Raw genomic sequence first — 8,892 nt, forward strand, 5'->3', positions numbered from 1 at the left:
ATGGCCAGCAGGTTTTGGGGAGATGAATGGTAATAGCAGATGGCAAAAACAACAGCTTGGTTGGATATTTTTTCTGTTTTTTGCATCTCCCCATGTAGAGAACCATCATAGTGCTTGTTTTTTTAAGGATGAGTTGTATTTGGCACCATTTTGCGGTACATATAACCTTAAATGGGGTTGTCCGAGATACCATCATATTTTAAAAAAAGTGTTTCATACATTTCCCCTTATACAGACAACATAAATAAAGCAGTATATAAAAGAAAAAAAATCCACTTATCCCATATTTTCTTCTAATTTAGCGCCGTTTGTTTACATGCACTCCAGGTCCGGTTTGTTGATGTTTCCGTCTGATAATAGTTCTTTTCCCTGCATGCATTGGAGGCTGTAATGAGCGTGCATGTAGATCCCACCAAGAGTTCATGTGTGCTGTCCTTGCTCGTCCACGCTGACATCCTTCCCTGTACTGCGGATTCCACAAAGTCCCGGAGCAGAGCCTATACTAGTATACTGTATAAGATTACTGTCTGCTGGGGTCCTGTATCTAAGCCTACATTGTGTTAGGCTTAGGTACAGGGTCCATGTGTGACACTGTTTGTTAGACCCTGTATCTAATCCTAACACAATGTAGGCTTAGATACAGGACCCCAGCAGACAGTAATCTTATACAGTATACTAGTATAGGCTCTGCCCCGGGACTCTGTGGAATCCCCTAACATCGGAGCAGAGCCTATACTAGCGTTCTGAGGCTCCTCCTTGGGTCTGCTCTGTCCTCTCCCTAGAGAGCAACGGTGTCCCGTGGGCTGCAGATAACAGCCTCAAGGGTGGCATGCCGTGTGCCGCGTGTTTGATAACCCCTTATTGAAGTCTACTATGTGTATGCTTTTGCAGAGCACTGTATTCTTGTATTTAGTTTAAAAAAAATAAATGTGCCGGTGCCGACATTATACCTATTAGACCAGGATAGTAATGCACATGTGCCGTCCACAATCACTGTGAACACGTACAGGTGCGCTGACAGTGAACAATTACATAGGCTGCGCGGGCACTAAAGAATAAGCCGCCGCAGAAACGAGACGTAATCAGTGACATGTTGTATACCATCCGAGGTCTCTCTGGTCCCAGACCATGTGATGGGTATGTGACAGTGGAGGAGGCTGAAAACGTGACGTCGGAGGTCATGTGATGAGGAGGAAAAAGCAGCCCGTGCGGAGAATCGAAGCAAGATTGCAATGGTAAGTATATTAAGATATTGTAAACCTGTGCAATGTGGTTGTAAAAGTAAAAAAAAATACAAAATATTAAAGATTGTTTTTTTTGGTTTTAAATTTACACCATTTACAGTGCAGCATAAACAAAACGTTACCTTTATTCTAATGGTCGGTACAATTATTGTAATACTAAATATGTATATTTGTTTTACTACTTTTGCACATAACAGCAGATGTCTTAGAAAAAAAATAGTTTTTTTCATTATTGAATAACATTTACTATTTGTTATTTTTTGGGAAGAGAGTAAAAAAAATGCAATTCCGCAAAGGGAATTTTTTTTTTTACTGTGAATACTTTTTTCTAATAAACTTTATTAAACTTTATTTGATAATTTTGTCTCACTAGAGGATTTCACAATGCCATCTTAGACAATGCTTTGGTGTGCTCTGTATACCAAAACATTATTGCCTCTCAGTAAGAAACTAAGGCACTGCCCAATAAGCATACAGCCTTGGTAGATCTGGGAGCCTTTGTAGGGACCCGGCTGCCATGACAACCTATCGCCCCCCCCCCCCCCCTGCAATCGTGTCGCGGGGGCTTTGATGGGGTAACAGAGGAAGACCCCTCCTTCTGTCAAACACTTTAGGTGCCGCAGTCGCTATTGACCACAACATCTAAGAGGTTAAATGGCCAGGATTAGAGGTTTCTCTGATCTGACTGTTATAGCTGGAGCCCGGCCGTCAACCACCGCCAGTCTTCCATGGTAATTGCACGGGCACAGCTCCTGTACCCACGCAATAACCATGATGTACATGTATGTCAGTTTGTCTTAACTAAAGGCATTCTATTATGTACATGTGTACTATTTTGTGGTAAGGGGTTAAACCTCACCTGGCTGATACTCCTGGCTTGATTCTGTGATGAAGTTGTAATGGCAGGAAGGAGGTGAAGGGAAAGTGAGCCCTAATCTACCCACCGCCCTGTCCCTGCCTACTTGCAACGACCCGCCCTAGGCGACGAGGTACAACTGGGCGGCGGTCCCTACGCTGGCTAAGTGCACAGGAAGACAAACAGGGAACACGCAAGGGAAGGGGCAGTAGCCACGGAACGCCACGAGGAAACGGGGCGGCGAACGAACAGTCAGGACCAGGACGAAGTGAGTACACCCGAGCGGGCACGGAGACAAAAGCAAGTCAGGGCAAGCAAAGCAGGTAAAGCAGAACTGCAGCAAGGCAGAAGCACGGCAGAAGCAGGCTGGAGCAAGCAGCAGTGGGGCCAGGAATCCAAAAGAATTACAAGCACTGAGGGAGAGCACAGGGCAGGTAATAAAGGGCAGGGGGCGGAGCTAACTCCGAGAGACCAGGCCGCGATAGGCTCTCCCACTCCTGAGCCTGCCACCCTGGTTGGTGGGAGATGGTGTCAGTCGAACAGGTCTGGCCTCAGGTGTGGATTGATTAATCCCAGGAGTATAGCTAGATGAAGTACCTGGCAGATCCCTAACAGTACTCCCCCTTTTATGAGGGGCCACCGGACCCTTACTAAGGGGACCCGGTTTAGTGGGGAAGAGGAGGTGGAACCTCCTGATCAATACCCCAGCGTGAACATCACGGGCAGGTACCCAAGTCCTCTCCTCCGGCCCGTATCCTCTCCAATGGACCAGGTACTGGAGGGAGCCCTGGACCATCCTACTGTCCATAATCTTGGCCACCTCGAATTCCACCCCCTCAGGGGTGAGAACGGGAACAGGAGGTATCCTCGAGGGGGACCAGGACGGGGAGCAGCGTTTAAGGAGGGAGGCATGGAAGACGTCATGTATGCGAAAGGATGGGGGGAGCTCCAGACGGAAGGATACAGGGTTGAGGACTTCAATGATCTTATAAGGTCCAATAAATCGGGGAGCAAACTTCCTGGACGGGACCTTAAGGCGCAAGTTCCTGGACGACAACCAGACCAAATCCCCGACGAAAAACCGGGGGTTAGCAGAACGTCTACTATCCGCCTGAATCTTTTGTGCGCTCTGGGACGCCTCTAGGTTCTTCTGAACCTGGGCCCAGACAGTGCACAGTTCCCGATGAACCTCCTCTACCTCAGGATTATTGGAACAACCAGGGGAGACGGAGGAGAACCTTGGGTTAAACCCGAAATTACAGAAAAATGGGGAGACCCCTGACGAGTTACTGACCCGGTTATTCAGGGAAAATTCAGCAAGGGGAAGGAATGAGACCCAATCGAATTGACAGTCAGAGATGAAACACCTTAAATATTGTTCCAGGGATTGGTTGGTCCTTTCCGTTTGGCCATTAGTTTCGGGATGGAAGGCGGAGGAGAAGGACAGATCAATCTCCAACTTTTTACAAAAAGCTCTCCAAAATAAGGAAACAAATTGTACCCCTCTGTCAGAAACGATATTGACTGGGGCCCCATGGAGACGCAGGATGTGTTTCACAAACAAAGAAGCTAACGTCTTGGCGTTAGGTAGCTTCTTAAGGGGCACAAAGTGGCACATCTTGCTGAAGCGGTCGACTACCACCCACACCACCGACTTGCCCTGAGAAGGAGGCAAATCCGTGATAAAATCCATGGAGATATGGGTCCAAGGTCTCTGGGGAATGGGCAAGGAACGTAGTAGGCCCGCAGGTCGGGACCTAGGGGTTTTGGACCTAGCGCAAACCTCACAAGCGGCGACGTAAGCCCTAACATCTTTAGGCAACCCAGGCCACCAATAGTTTCTGGTAATGAGGTGTTTGGTGCCCAAGATGCCAGGATGACCAGATAGAGCGGAGTCATGGTTTTCCCTGAGTACCCTCAGCCGGTATTGCAGGGGAACAAACAGTTTGTCCCCAGGGACGTTCCCGGGAGCTGCACCCTGATCAGCCGCGATATCAGAAGCTAAATCAGAATCCGTGGCAGAGACGATTATACCAGGGGGTAAAATACAAGCGGGATCCTTCTCGGAAGGAGGATTGGCCATGAAACTACGTGACAGAGCGTCAGCCTTAATATTCTTGGACCCAGCCCTATAGGTAACCAAGAAATTAAATCTGGTAAAGAATAGTGCCCACCGAGCTTGTCTAGGATTAAGCCTCCGGGCCGATTCTAGGAAAACCAGATTCTTGTGATCCGTAAGGACCGTTACCTGGTGTCTGGCCCCCTCCAGGAAGTGCCGCCACTCCTCAAAAGCCCATTTAATGGCTAGAAGTTCGCGGTTGCCAATATCATAGTTACTCTCCGTGGGCGAAAACTTCCTAGAGAAGTAAGCACAGGGGCGGAGATGGGTGAGGGAGCTGGTACCCTGGGACAAGACGGCCCCCACTCCCACCTCGGAAGCGTCAACCTCCACAATAAATGGCTCCTCTTGGTTGGGCTGAATCAGCACAGGGGCCGAGATAAAGCACTTCTTGAGAGTCTCAAAGGCCTGGACGGCCTCAGGGGGCCAATGGAGGACATCGGCACCCTTGCGGGTAAGGTCCGTAAGAGGCTTAGCGACGACCGAGAAGTTGGCAATAAATCTCCTGTAATAGTTGGCGAACCCTAAAAAACACTGTAACGCCTTAAGGGAGGCAGGTTGGACCCATTCCGCCACAGCTTGAACCTTGGCAGGGTCCATGCGGAATTCATGAGGAGTGAGGATTTGCCCTAAAAATGGTATCTCCTGTACCCCAAAGACACATTTTTCAGTCTTAGCAAACAGATTATTCTCCCGAAGGACCTGGAGCACCTTCCTGACATGCTCCACGTGGGAGGACCAGTCCTTGGAAAACACCAGTATGTCATCAAGGTACACAACAAGAAAATTACCCAGGTACTCTCTCAGGATTTCATTAATAAAATTCTGGAAGACAGCAGGGGCATTACACAACCCAAAGGGCATGACCAGGTATTCGAAATGACCCTCGGGTGTGTTGAACGCAGTTTTCCACTCATCCCCCTCTTTGATGCGGATAAGGTTATATGCCCCCCGTAGATCGAACTTAGAAAACCATTGGGCTCCCTGAACCTGATTAAAAAGATCCGGAATCAAAGGAAGTGGGTACTGGTTCCTTACGGTGACCTTATTCAGGTTACGATAATCAATGCACGGCCTAAGACCACCATCCTTCTTCCCCACGAAGAAGAAGCCAGCACCTACAGGAGAAGTCGAGGGGCGAATGAAACCCTTGGCCAGGCATTCTTGGATATACACCCTCATCGCTTCACGTTCAGGACATGAAAGATTAAATATCCTACCCTTAGGAAGCTTGGCACCAGGCACCAAATCGATAGCGCAATCGTAATCTCTATGGGGGGGCAACACCTCGGAGGCCTCCTTAGAAAACACATCGGCGAAGTCCTGAACAAACTCAGGAAGCGTGTTTACCTCCTCCCGGGGAGAAATAGAGTTAACAGAAAGACATGACATAAGACATTCATTACCCCATTTGGTGAGATCCCCAGTATTCCAATCAAATGTGGGATTATGCAACTGCAACCAGGGAAGGCCTAAAACCAGATCAGACGATAATCCCTGCATCACCAGTACAGAGCACTGCTCCAAATGCATGGAGCCAACCAGGAGTTCAAAAACAGGAGTATGCTGAGTAAAATAACCATTAGCAAGGGGGGTTGAGTCGATTCCTACTACAGGGATAGGATAAGGTAAATCAATACAAGGCATCTTTAGAGACATAGCAAATTCCACAGACATGATATTAGCAGATGAGCCAGAATCCACGAAAGCACTGCCCGTGGCAGACCGGCCAGCAAACGAGACCTGAAAGGGAAGCAAAATTTTATTGCGTTTCACATTAACGGGAAATACCTGTGCGCCCAAGTGACCTCCCCGATGATCACTTAGGCGCGGAAGTTTTCCGGCTTCTTATTCTTGCGCCTGGGACAGGTGTTCAGTAGATGCTTGTCGTCCCCACAGTAGAAGCAGAGACCATTCATTCTGCGAAACTCCCTACGTTGTCGAGGGGACATGGAGGCCCCGAGTTGCATAGGTACCTCCGAGTCCTCCGTGGAGGGGCGAGGAGACGGGACCTTGGGGGGAATCGCAGAAAAGTCAGAGGGGAGCACACTGAAGCGTTCTAGCTGACGTTCCCTGAGACGTCGGTCAAGTCGTACTGCTAGGGCCATAACCTGGTCAAGGGAGTCAGGCGAGGGGTAGCTAACCAGCAGATCCTTCAGGGCGTCAGATAATCCTAACCTAAACTGGCACCTTAGGGCCGGATCGTTCCACTGAGAAGCTACGCACCACTTCCTAAAATCAGAACAGTATTCCTCAACCGGTCTCCTACCCTGACGTAAGGTCACCAGCTGACTCTCGGCTAAAGCAGTCCTGTCAGTCTCGTCGTAAATGAGTCTGAGGGCAGAGAAAAAACGATCCACAGAGGAAAGTTCAGGGGCATCAGGAGCCAAGGAGAAGGCCCACTCTTGGGGCCCTTCCTGGAGTCGGGATATGATGATACCCACCCGCTGGTTCTCGGAACCTGAGGAGTGGGGCTTTAGGCGGAAATACAGTCTGCAACTCTCCCGGAAGGAGAGAAACGTCTTACGGTCCCCTGAAAACCGGTCAGGTAACTTGAGGTCGGGTTCTAGAGGTGAGGTGAGGGGTACTACTAAAGCAGCGTCACCCTGATTGACCCTTTGGGCCAGGGCCTGGACCTGTAGGGAGAGGCCCTGCATCTGCTGGGTCAGGGTCTCAAGGGGGTCCATGATAGCGTCAGCGTAGGAGAAATGGTAGACTAGGTAAGGGCTTGTAATTATGTAATGGCAGGAAGGAGGTGAAGGGAAAGTGAGCCCTAATCTACCCACCGCCCTGTCCCTGCCTACTTGCAACGACCCGCCCTAGGCGACGAGGTACAACTGGGCGGCGGTCCCTACGCTGGCTAAGTGCACAGGAAGACAAACAGGGAACACGCAAGGGAAGGGGCAGTAGCCACGGAACGCCACGAGGAAACGGGGCGGCGAACGAACAGTCAGGACCAGGACGAAGTGAGTACACCCGAGCGGGCACGGAGACAGAAGCAAGTCAGGGCAAGCAAAGCAGGTAAAGCAGAACTGCAGCAAGGCAGAAGCACGGCAGAAGCAGGCTGGAGCAAGCAGCAGTGGGGCCAGGAATCCAAAAGAATTACAAGCACTGAGGGAGAGCACAGGGCAGGTAATAAAGGGCAGGGGGCGGAGCTAACTCCGAGAGACCAGGCCGCGATAGGCTCTCCCACTCCTGAGCCTGCCACCCTGGTTGGTGGGAGATGGTGTCAGTCGAACAGGTCTGGCCTCAGGTGTGGATTGATTAATCCCAGGAGTATAGCTAGATGAAGTACCTGGCAGATCCCTAACAGAAGTAGTGGCAAGCTCCTTATCAGTCCTGACTTCTGCCCAGGGCCGCCATCAGGAATTTCAGGGCCCCCTACAGCTAAATTTTCTGGGCCCCCCTACCATGGCACCGCCTGTTAACGGTACTCCGTCAAGCACTATATCATGGTACCCAGGGCCGCCATCAGGGGGGTATTATGGGTACTGATGTGTGAGGCCCGGCCAAACCTAATTTAAAGGGGGGCCCGGCAACTGCCGCGACTTGCCTTTGGTAGAAAAAAAACAGGCCCCTGCAATGGGGATTGTTTTTTTCACCAAAAGAATGTCGTGAGCTGCGGGCCCCCCTTTCAATTAGGTTTGGAAGGCCTCTCACATTAGTACCCATAATACCCCCCCTGATGGCGGCCCTGGGTAGCATGGGGGTCGTCAAACACTGCCGCCCGTGCGACCGATCGCGCGCACCCGCAAACTCCCGCGCATGCGCACCCGCGACCGCCTGGAACCGCGCACCGAATTTTGAGGCAGATTTTGACCTGCCCACACTATCTTGCCGCGTTTTTTGCCCGCGGCAATTGAGGACAGCAGACAAAAAACGCAGGGAAAAATGCATTTTCTGCCTCCCATTGATTTCGATGGGAGGTCAGAGGCGGAACCACGGCAAGAAAGGACGTGCTGCTTTTTCTTTTTTCCGCGACTGGCTCCCATTGATTTCAGATTAAATCAATGGGAGGCGGTTTTGGAAGTTTTTTGGTGCTGATTCTGACGCAGTGTCCGAGTCAATATCAAGGCCCAAAAACTCTGTGAACTGGGCCTTATTGTTAGGGCTTATTCAGACGAACGTGTAATACGTCCGTGCAACGTGTGTGATTTTCACGCGCCTCGCACGGACCTATGTTACTCTACGGGGCCGTGCACACTGTCAGTGATTTTCACGCAGCGTGTGTCCGCTGCGTAAAACTCACAACATGTCCTATATTTGTGCATTGTTCGCGCATCACGCACCCATTGAAGTCAATGGGTGCGTGAAAATCACGCCCAACACTTCCGCAGCAGTATAAACTATGAATGAAAACAGAAAAGCACCACGTGCTACAAACGTACAAACAGAGTGTCATAATGATGGCGGCTGCGCGAAAATTACGCAGCCGCGCATCATACGCTGCTGACACACGTAGTCCTGGTGACGCATCTCTCTCTTCTGAACGTAGCCCCGCCTCCTGGGATGACGCTGTAGACCATGTGACCGCTGCAGCAGTCACATGGGATGAAACGTCATGACAGGAGGCCGAGCTGCGCTAAGAATAGAGGATCGCGTCACCAGGACTACGGCCGGGGCAAGTCTAAACTTTTTTATAAATTTAAAAAAGTGCCTTTTTTTTTTTTCTC

This window comes from Rhinoderma darwinii, chromosome 4 (assembly GCF_050947455.1).
Source record: "Rhinoderma darwinii isolate aRhiDar2 chromosome 4, aRhiDar2.hap1, whole genome shotgun sequence".
In the NCBI taxonomy this organism is placed as follows: domain Eukaryota; kingdom Metazoa; phylum Chordata; class Amphibia; order Anura; family Rhinodermatidae; genus Rhinoderma; species Rhinoderma darwinii.